The following is an 11962-nucleotide window of genomic DNA, read 5'->3' on the forward strand; positions in this document are numbered from 1 at the left end:
TGCGAGTCTGCATCACAGACTCGGGCAGGCTCCATGAGAACTCAACTCATGAAATGATGAGCCAATAAAGCTTTTAAAGCCCTTGAAGAGTGTTTTCAATTATAACTCACATGACTTGGGGCTCTGCCCTTCCAGCTTTCAAGTTAGCAGTCTGAAGGCAGTTGCCAGAACCCCAAGCCAGCCAAGGACTGAGGCCTGGAGCTGTTGTCAGCAGAGGGAAACTTAGTAACAAAAATAGGACATGCCATTGCATAGATTCAAACAGGAAGAAAAATTTGTGAAATTCCACTGTGTAGAGGGAGCATTGCATGGTATGTTTGTACACTATAGTGCATATATAGAATATATATTATATACATATATACACATATATAAATGTATATATAGGAATACACATATACATGAGACACATGTAAACGCACACTCCTTTAATTCTATGATCTTTGAATTTGTAGAAGTGGTATGACCATCAGCCTTCCTTGCCTTTTGTACCATTGTCCTGCTATTAAATTTTCTGCCCTGGGTTTGAGTCTACACAAAGCTTCCACATAATGGGTAGAATGCAATGAATTTAACATCCTCACGTTACAAATCACTTATTTTATTTCCAGGAGCTTTGCTCTCCTGAACAGCTCGCAAGGACAATTTGGCAGTTTTACTTTTGTCTAGGTAGCTGGTGGATTTGAAAAAGCCACAGCCCTGTCCTGGCTGCTCCCCTCAGTTTTCCCTCCCCTCCCTAAGTCCTGAGCCTCTGGGCTCCTTTGTCACAGGGGCTCCGAAGAGGGTTCTTTTTTCCTGGCTTTTGTTTGAGTAAATCTCAGTTTATTGAGGGGATTAGGCAAAGAACAAAGTGGCTTTTGTCTGGGAGGGGAGTTTGGGGTCTTAAAAGGGAGGGTGAGAGAGGAGGGTTGTGAGCCTGTGGCTGATGGTGACCCAGAGTGGCAGGACCTCCCTGGGACATGCTGCTGAAGTCTGACCTTGGGTCCTGAGGGCACAACCTTAGAAACGTCCCTGTCTGCTGGCAAGGCACAGAAGTAAGGGGGTACTACCTGGAGAAGGTGGGGTGGCTGCTGGGTGCAGTCTTTGCAGATTCTAGACACCCCGGGAAGAGAGAGGACTCTCCCTAAAGGGGCCTACCCACTTTCCCATCCTGGTGAGACTGACTGGGATCCTCGCTATATTTATTTTGCTTTAAAGCTACAGAGAATGTGAACATTTCTTGTGTACCCTAGAATGGACAGTAAGAAAATAGTTCCACCATGATTAGATCCATGGCTATCTTTGTGCATATCTAATTATTTATTATTGCATTGGCACACAACCCTAAAAATGAAATTGTTGGGTTAAAATTGTATAAAATAAAATTTATTGGGCCCATTTACAGGTGTGCAACATGATGTCACAAGATACATGTCTAGTATATGGGTGACAGCTGAGAAATGAGTTGACACTCATCCTGTGACACACTGACACACTGTTCTCTCCCTGTGGCAAGAGCAGCTGCAATCTTCGTTAGCAAAAAATCTGAACACATGAAGCTCACTGCTGTGAGCCAGAGGCCTCATGTTACACAGGAGATCTTTCACCTACTTTATTCTACATATTTACGATTTTAGATTCTCTGGCTTAGGCATGGACATTTTAATCTATCTATCTATCTATCTATCTATCTATCTATCTATCTATCTATCTATCTATCATCTGTCTATCATCACTTTATTGTAATGGGCTCCAAAACTAAAATATCACCAGTTAAAGGAAGCCACGCAGACATTTACATGTTGTCCCAAACTCTGTATTTTGGTGAACTTCACTTTCACTGACAGTTACTTTTCTATGGCTTTATTCACCCCACCCTGGCCACACACACAAGGAAAGAGAAACAGGACTGGAAAAACAATGAGCCTCACATTCTCTTTCATGACTTTTGCCATAATCTGTCCTTCCCTGCACTTAGGTCTCAAATGCAGGACTGAGGGTAAACTAAGGTGCCTATTTAACATATCAAAGTGTACCTGTTACAGTGTGTGGTTGACACAACACTTCCTACCCCCTCCCTCCAAGCCTTATCCTGAATTCTCCAGTTCTCCAGCCTAGGGGCTGGGCCACCCTCCCCACTGCTGCTTTTCCCTATATAGCCCATCCACTTCAGCTGTGGTCATCCTTTTTTAACTTTTTACCCTCCTGGATTCTTGGTCTCCTTGCTCTCCTCTCCGCCTCCTCTCCCCAGGTGGCCAGGTTCAGGCCTGTTCACCCTGGACCAGATGTCTCTATCTCTGGCTATGCCCTCTCTCATATCTATACTAAACCTTCTCCTCCACCATACCTAGGAATAGGCATGTCTTTTGTTTTATTCATTTGCTGTCTAACATTAGCTGCCCTTTCTGGACCCCTTCCTACATGTTATTCTATGCTCATACTTACAGCTGTTAATACACAAAGATGCAGACATCGAAGGGTAAAATGTAATATGTGGAAGAACATGTGTCATTTGTTTCTTTTCTGAGTTTGGCTGATCTTGCTTAATATTGTACATGCTAAATCCAACCACTTTCCTGCAAATTTCATTTTTCTTTGCAATGGAATGATATTCCATTTTACATACTCACCAGATTTTCATTATCTATTCCTCTGTTGATGGACATCTAGGCTGACTCCCTTTTCTTGCTATCATAATTAGGTCAGCAGGGAGATAGTTATATGACCAACCCTGTGACAGGGTGTAGAGTTTTATGGATGTGTGCCCAAGAGTAGAATAGCTGGGTTATAAAGTAGTTGTACTTTTAATTTTTGTGAAGAACCTCCAAACTGATTTTCATAAAGGCTGAACCAGTTGGCGCTCACACAGCAATGGATAAGAATTTCTTTCCCCTCAGCCTCTCCAATGTTTGTTGTTAGATTTCCTGTTGATGGCCATTCTGAGTTGGGTGAGGTAGGATTTCTAAGTAGTTTCTATTTGCCCTTCACTGATGACTAGGGACGTACGTTATTGGATTCTTGTGTTTCTTCTTTTAAAAACTATTTATTCAATTAACCCATTCATTGATTAGCAATTTTATTTTCTTGTTTGGTTTATTTCATGTATTAGCATCCTTTAAAAGAATGTCACACACACACATGAGCAGTAATATATATGATTAATATAGGTATGTATGTCTCACATATATTTAATTATTAGATTGTATTTACTAGTCTGGTTCACAGGCTGTGGTCTATGTAGTTCAGCAATGTCTGCTGGATGGCTGAGAGGCTGAGAATCCAGTAGTAGTTCAGTCTTTGAAACCGGACGTCTCAGCAGTTCCAATCTGGTGCATGAGTCCCTGGGAAATTCCTGGAAAGCTGCTGGCCTTCAATCTATGTTGGATTTCTGAAGAAATTGAAGTTCAGTCTGACTTCAGCCACAGGATTGACAAAACTTGCTGGAGAGAGCAGGACAAACAGCCAAGTAGCAAATACACTGCTTCTGTGTCCTTTATTCTGACTGCCTCTGGGAGGTGTGGCCCAGATTTGGGGTAGATCTCCCTGCTTCTAATAATCTGATTAAGAAAATCCCTCACAGGTTTGCATAGACTCTTGGGTTTTAGTTGATCTTGACAACTAAGGTTAGCCATCACAATGTATGTGAGAGTTTTGACTGCATATGTGTATGTAGTTCACTACATGTGTGCCCAGTGCCCTTGAAGATTAAAAGAGGGCATCACATGATCTGAAACTGATATTAGAGACAGTTATGGGGTATTGAGAAATGAATCCTGGTCCTCTGCAAGAGGAATAGGTGCTCCTAGGTGCTGAACCACCTCTCCATCCTGAAATGCTGTGCTTTGTAAATTCTGGACATTCACTACCTGCATAGCTAGTGGAGACTCTCCCCTGCTCTGTGGGCTCTGTTCGTTCCTCTGTTGATATTCGGGGCGTGTTCCTGTGCTATTGATACTCCATTCAGAAAGTTCTTGCCAACCCCAGTATCTTAAAGGGTTTCCCCTGGGTTTTCCTCTAGCAGTTTCAGCACTACAGGTTTTAAACTAAAGTCTTTGATGCAGTACAAACTGATTTTTGTACAAGGTGAAAGTTACGGATTTGATTTCATTCTTCAGCAGATGGATATCAAGTTTTGCCAACACCACCTATGGAATAGGCTCTTTTCTGGTACACTGTGTGTTTTTGCTTCTTTTCTCAAAAACTTAGGTGGCAGAACTCTTGTCAGTTTCTAGTTTTCCATTCTGTTCCACAGTCCACCTGCTTATACTGTGTATGTGCTACATAGCGTTGTTTGACTTAGAGGCGCCTGCTTTAGAAGCTTCAAAGAGATTGGTGGGATGTCAACTTCAGTTTCTTAGCCAGCAGTGTGGTTCACCAGGATTCATTTGCTATAAAGTAATTGCTTTAGTCCACACCAATATTGGAAACCTTAAGTATCAATGTGTTGTCAGGAGACTTACCTACCTAGACACTGCTTTAGTCTTTTAGAAGGATTTCTCTGAAATTCTTTCTTGACTGGAGATCCATGGGAGCACAGAGCTAAACAGATGATGTCAGGGACTTTCTAACCATTGGCACCTAGCTGCACCCATGCTAGATGCATAGGAATGGGAGACAACTCATTGCCTGTCAGCTACGCTTGGGCTTTCCTTCTCCTGGGAAGTAGAGGTTGGAAAGACTGGTGCTGCTGCTCTGGGTGGTCTGGAGCCCACCTTTTGGAAGGAGGCTCCTTTTCACCTTCTCCTGCTAAACCACGTAGAAGTGGAAGCAGAGAGAGTGAACTTAGGGAGCTAATGTCATTTCTTGGCCAGCTTCTTGCTCTGGAAACTTGAAACCCATGTTTCCTATCTCACAGGGTATATTTATTTTCAGTTTCTTTGGCAATTCATACTTCCTTTTATGATGAGGAAAAGTCAGAGTTCCTTTGCTTTCTTCAGTATCATATGTGCTAAGGAACTACCCTCCTATAAGTTGGGGTTTTGGATAGCCCACAAAGGTTTGCCTATGAAACCTTGATCCCATAGGTTATGTGAAGGAGAGATGTGAAACCTTTAGAACTTAGACATCCACTTACATCTGCCTCCCCAGTGCTAGGACTAAACGCATGTGCCAACATGCCCTGCCTGCAGACAGCTTTCTAATACATACCCAACTTCTTTCTTAGCTCTGTTGCTTTCATATAGTGTGCTACACCATTAGTATATATGACTGCCTTGAGTCTTCAAAATATTTAATGAGGACACATACTCACCATATTCACTGTCTAAGACCCTGTGCATTTGTGTATTAAAGCCTTTTAAAATCCCATCTTGTTCTTAGTGGGTTTTAGAACAGTTGCAAACATCTGTGATATTCCTGGTTTCTCTTATTTCTGGCTAGCTCCTGATTTCCCAAGTGTAGTCGATTCTTATAACATCTTGCCAAATGCACCAGGATGCAACAAACAGGCAGGTGACAGTTAGCTTTCGGTTGTCCCACTCTTCCAGGATCAGCAGGCACATGGCCCATCTTTTACCACTCAGACAGCCAGGTTTTCATCACCTTCCACCTCTGTGTAATGTGGGTAATTGCCTCTAGCAGGAACATCCTCACTACTGCCACTTCTGTCTGCTGAGCCGTCACTTTCAGGGAAAAACTTTTGTATAGTTGGACAAAACAAAACTTGTAATAAATGGCTTCATATCCCAATGACTTATCTTCAAAAATAATTTTAGCCATCCAGAGTTCCATATAGTTTTTCATGTCTAGGAAGCTCTCTAGGTAGCTTCTCCACTCTATATCAGTGGCTCTCAACCTTCCTAAGGCCGTAACCTTTGATACAGTTTCTCATGTTGTGGTGACACCCCAATCATAAAATTATTTTGTGGCTACTTCAAAATTACTTTGTAATTTTGCTACTTTCATGAATCATGATGTAAATAACTGTGTTTCCTCACAGTATCAAGTGACTTCTGTGAAGGTCATTAGACCAAAGGGGTCATGACCCACAGAGTAAGAGCCACTCTTCTAGGGTCAAAGTTTCTATCCGTGTCTGATGACACCACCAATGCTTAACCACCAAGAAAGACAAAGGAAGACCACACTCTTGTTTTTAAATGGCCAACACTGGATGTGGGCAGCAAAGATATTCTAAGGCTTGTTCCTAGTCATGAGGCCACCATCTAGATGGGGAGGATGGCCTGCGTATCAGAAAGCAAACCAGAGTTGCCCAGTACCCATGTCTGATCCACAGGAGACCCCAATTCACAAGCAGTAAATTACATACCAAGTCTTCAATCTCTGGGAATTGTTTTCCATATTATTTCTGCTTTTGGTGTTCTGCTTAAAGATCAATTCTGCTTCAAGTGTCTATCCGTGTATTTTATTTTTATATTAAAATCTTATATCTGTCTAAAATCTGTTGGAATAATGTAGGCGAGATGAAACTGTTTCCATTTTTCACTTTTAAATAATTAGTCAGCTGCCCCAGAACAACAATCAATATATTATTTTTTGTTGTTTCAAATTGGATGGGACCTTTTCGTGATAGTCGATTTATAATTATAGGTGGGTTTGCATCTGTGTTTGCTGTATTATTGCTGTCCTTTGTCTAGACCAACACGAGTACTATAAGGCTTCAATTATTGTAGCTATATTAAAATTTAATATCTAGCAGAGAATCTCTTTTATTTATTTAATTGAAAAACATTTTCAATCCATTGTTCAAGGTAGATACTAAAATGCTTTTGAGCAATTAAAGACTCCTTCAGTCATCTGGATTGCAATACACTTCAGAGTAACTAGGTTGATAGCCATTGTCCTTACTTTTTAATCCTTTCTTAAGAAGACTCTCATAAGTGGAATTGTTTTCTAGTCTCCTGTGCTTTCTACAGTAAGGGTTGCAAGTTTTCCTTTTATGCTTAGAGTCTATTTTTTTAATGACTTCTTTTAGGTGTACACACACACATACACATACACACACATACACACACACACATACACACACACACACACACACACACACACAGAGAGAGAGAGATTTAAAATCTATGTATCTATGTTTCTCAATCTTCCTAATGCTGCAACCCTTTGATACAGCCCCTTATGTATCCATAAAACCAACCTCAAACCATAAAATTACTTTATTGCTACTTCATAATTATAATTTTACTACTGCTATGAGTCAGAATGTAAATATATGATATTTAAGGTATCTAATATGTGACCCCTGTGAAAGGGTTATTTGTGCCCCCAGAGGGGTTATGACCCATAGGCTGAGAACCACTGATATATATGGTTTAACACAGTTTTTACAGTTTAAACATAGAACTTCTAGATTCGAGTTCTGGCTGTAGCTGTATAATTTTGACAAATCCTCTCTTCTTCTAGGGCCTGGTTTCATGTCGGATGACAATGAGCAGTGAAGGCTTGGAAATGCTAGTATTGGACCATTTGAAGACCACTTGGACATTAATGAAGAATCTTCAAACCGCAGCCAGAGAAAGAGGATCTGAAAGAAACTCCACAAACTAAACTTTTCATCATGCTTGGGCCAGTGAGCTGAGTCTGAGTCTCCACTTGGCTTTTTCCTGTTAGCTGTGCAAACTCAGGGTCTTCTAAATCTCAGACCCTTCATTTTTGCAAGAGGAGGTGGGAGGGTTATTGTGAGAATCAAATGTGCTTAAAGCACTCAGGATCTGAAACACCAGGAGGTTGTGCATCAAGCCTCCTTTATGTACAGGAGAAGACCTGGGAGCTCAGGACTCCTGGGCACTTGGCACCCTCTGAGAATGTCAAGTGAGACCCAGTGAAATGCTCTCCCTTCACAGTTACCACTGAGCTACCCAGCCACCCTGCGGTTGTCCTGGCATGGAGTCAAAGCTGTAGGCTGGCTACCTGAGAGTATACAACAGCATGGATGGAATGCAGGCTCAGCTGAGAATCAGATTTTTTGACTTCCCCATCCTCAACAGGCCTTGGAAGTCAGGTTGTCCAGACGGCGTCTGTAATTGAATTTCATCATATTTATTCAGCTTTTTATTTGAAAAAAAATTATACTTCTCAAGATGATAAGAGAAGCCTGTTTGAGCCAGCTGGCCACATTAGGAAATTATATTTGCCGTCCATTACTTGTGGATATCCGTTTCTTTGGTTATTCATTCTATAGGAGCTGTGCGTGTCATTTATCTCAGCCACTGCCCTCTGGATACTTCAACAGCGGGCATTGCCAAAATTTGTATAATTTTTTTAACCCTAGGATCATGGGTTGGGAAACTCCATCCTTGCTTTAATTCCCTGTAGTTATAATCACTGGACAAAACAGATGCCTGCCCTTTCACGTTCCTTCCCACACAATGCAACTGTATCTACAGCCGAGACACTTCCCTGCCTCCCACAGTCTCCCTGTCATGTAGAGCTCAGGCTTCAGCTGGACCTGGGACTGCCTGTCTCTTAGTGAGATTTTCCAAGTAGAGCTTGAGGGTCACATAGAGGAAATATAGCTTGGCGTGGACTCACGGCCGTCAGAAGATCCCCGTGTTCACGAACCCCATTCTGTTCTATTTCTAACACTGTGTGCTAAGAAGTACTCCGATATCTTAAACAAGAGGTTTGTAGAACTTAAGTAGGGCTAAGGAGCCCGAATCAACTTTTGAGAGAAGCTTGAGGGTTGGAGAGAGGCAGGAACTAGAAGAAGAGAAGCTGGCCAGACCAGCAGCTTCACCATTAACCTCAGGGTGCAGGAAGGTGATAAACTGACAGTCGCAGGGACCTGACGTCCCACAAAGGCAGGACAGAAGTCACCCGTTGTTTCTTTCCTTATACTGATCAATGACTTTTAAAAATCATTTGGCTTCTTATGTATTGTTATTATTGTTGTTATGTGTATATGTGTTTTGCCTGCATGTATGTCTATGTACCATATATATATATGCAGTGACCACAGAAGCCAGAAGAAGGTATCAGTTCACTGGAACTGGAGCTACAGATAGTTACAAGCTGGCAGGCTAGGCTCATGCCTGCTGCCACTGCCCCTGCTGTTGGCATTGGCGCTGACATGGTAGCAGATGAGACCTGAGATCTGGCTACCTGCTCTGTGTTGGCTTCCCTTATGGAAGCTGTTTAACACTTTGGCCGTTTCCGGCCAGACCCATGAAGCCCCTGGTTCTGTGGAGGATGTCATCTGTCAGTGGATTTTTTAAATAAAAATAAGCTCAAAGATCATGTAGTCCCAATCTGCTCCAGCACATGATGCAACATTAAGAATAATAATAATATTAAGACTGTAGAAAGGGGCTGGAGAGATGGCTCAGTGGTTGAGAACACTGACTGGTCTTCCAGAGGACCCAGGTTAAATCCTAGCAACCACATGGCAGTTCACAACTATCTGTAACTCCAAGATCTAGCACCCTCACACATAACATACATGCAGGCAAAACACCAATGCACACAAAAATAAATAAATCAAAAACATTTTAAAAGAATGTAGAAAAGTACTTATTAAGTGTAATAGTTTTAATCTAACTTAATTTTAAGTGACATGATATTTAAATACTGCTTTTTATTTAAATAGCAGAACAACCTCACAAGTATCCTGGGTGATGATGTGCTTAGTGTCCCTGGGTGTGATGTTTTCATTGTCTGGAATTGCTTCCTGCCTATTCATCTTTTCTTACTGATTGTGAGACACCTACCCTGATGCTTCCTCTCTCTCTCTCTCTCTCTCTCTCTCTCTCTCTCTCTCTTCCTCTCTCTCTCTCTCTGTGTTGAAAGGTGGGGGACCATCAGAAGGAAGCAGAGCTCTTAAAAGGAGAGGGAAGGGGGGAAATGAGAGAATAATGGACCACACGTAACAAATGGAAGGGGAAGGCAGAAGTATTTGTGGGGAGAAGGGAAGCATCAAGAGTGGGTCAAGGGTGATGGAGTAGGGTATCAGAGGAGGAAGAGGGATGAGAAAGTGACTGACAGGATGATGCATATGAAACCCTAGTCACTCACCTAGTTCCAACTCTGCTTTTAGTGGTAGTTAAGTGCTTACAAAGATATTTGGCAGTGAAAGTATGAAATCCAAAAATCAAATCCAGTATGAAGCTTCACGGCTTCTCTTCCAAATGGCTCTTTTAACTGTATAGACATTCATCAAGTCATATATATTTTGGTTCTAGTTAATTTTGTGTGATATTTTATTGAAAATTTACTATTATTTTAAAGTTTAAAAAATTTTAAATTAATTTTTCCATACAATATATTCTGCTCACAATCTTTCCCCTCACCCTACCTCCTTCCAAGTCTTTGCCTATACAACTTTATATTTTCTGTCTTTCTATCTCAAAAAAAGCAACAAGAAAAATAAGAATAATAAAAAACAAAACAGGTAATTAAAATAAAGGAAAATCAATGAGACAAAAACAGTCAACAAAAAATATGTGGCTCTTGTTTCTTCTCATGGGCTGAGCCTTAGATTCAAGGGAGAAGTAGTTGGTTACTCCCATAACATCTGGGCCACTACTGTACCAGTGCATCTTGCAGGTAAGTCACTGTTGTAGGTCACAGGGTTTGTGGTGGGCAATATTGAAGACTATTAGTTTATGTGTATGGATGTTTTGACTGCATGCCTGTCCATGTACCACATGCTGGGTCCTCAGAGACCAGAAGAGGGTTTCAGATTCTCTGGGACTGGAGCTACACTGCTGTGAGCCACCATGAGTAGCCTGGGGGTCAAACTTGGGTCCTTGGAAGAGCAGGAAGTGTTTTTTACCACTGAGCCATCATTCCAGCCCTGTGTGTGATTTTTTTCAAACTTTTTTATAACAAGGCTTTTAAATGTCATAATGAAACCCATCACTTTCTATGCTTTAAGAATTAATAATGAATTATATCATATCTATATCTATATCATCTATCTATATCTTCATGGAAATGCTTCTGTCATAGATTTTTTTGTTAGTTTCTTTAGTTTTTTTCCTTCCACTGATTCAGAATTCTCTAAGGACAGTTCATTAAGCTTCACAGCAATCTAGAAACATTCTCAGTGTGCAGTGTATTTCTTCAGGTATGGTGCAAATATAATTGTGTCTCACAAACTTATGAATGAATAAATCCAGCCTAATTGGCCATTGCTTCTTTTTCTTGTAGTGATGTAGGAGAATAAATACCAGCCTCAGAATTACAGCCTGGTTGGCTCTTCTGCACTTTGTCTATGAAATAAGGGAAGTACCTGCATCTTCTCCATTGAAAGTCTTCCTAGTTGTCAACAGCAGAATCCTTTCTACTTATTCTACAAAATGAGATATAAAGATGTACTCATACTTGCCAATATCATAGTTGTGTGGAAGAAATATACATCAGTTTGAGCTTCTTGGAACAAGTCTAAAAGCCACAGCACTGAAAGAAATCAACCAATGAACTCGTGTCTCTATAGAGTCAGCAGAGGCCTGCTCAGGTAGCTTCCATGATGACTGACAGCTCCAGAAAGGCACTCCACTGATAATTTCTGCATCAGTCAAACAAGTGTCTAGAGCCCTGTCCAAATCCATCTATATGGTCAAGCAAAAATCATAATCAGGACACTAATCTAACAGAGTCTCAGAAATGTACTTTGTTTTGTAGACTATGGTTTCAGAGAGGTATATGAGAGGTCAGGTAGTATGGGAACCATGTAAAATCCTCAATAAAAAATACCCTCAATTGAATTTAGTATTTGAAACCCCAGGCTCATATCATGTGTGTTCTTTTGTGATTGGGTTACCTCACTCAGGATGATATCCTCCAGATCCATCCATTTGTCTAAGAGTTTCTTAAATTCATTGTTTTGAATAGCTGAGTAGTACTCCACTGTGTAAATGTATCACATTTTCTGTATCCATTACTCTGTTGAGGGACATCTGGGTTCTTTCCAGCTTCTGGCTATTATAAATAAAGCTGCTATGAACATAGTTGAGCACATGTCCTTATTACATATTGGAGCATCTTCTGGGTATATGCCCAGGAGTGGTATTGCTGGATC

At 41.1% G+C, this 11962-nt stretch overlaps 1 long non-coding RNA gene across 1 annotated transcript; it reads left to right on the top strand.

Moving 5' to 3' along the window:
- Nucleotides 1-926: 926 nt before the first annotated feature.
- Gm36817 lies at nucleotides 927-11722 on the top strand. The gene is made up of 3 exons (XR_378298.2): nucleotides 927-1034; nucleotides 7348-8566; nucleotides 11092-11722. It is a non-coding gene; the product is annotated as a predicted gene, 36817 (long non-coding RNA).
- Nucleotides 11723-11962: the final 240 nt, after the last annotated feature.

This window comes from Mus musculus, chromosome 7 (assembly GCF_000001635.26).
Source record: "Mus musculus strain C57BL/6J chromosome 7, GRCm38.p6 C57BL/6J".
In the NCBI taxonomy this organism is placed as follows: Eukaryota; Metazoa; Chordata; class Mammalia; order Rodentia; family Muridae; genus Mus; species Mus musculus.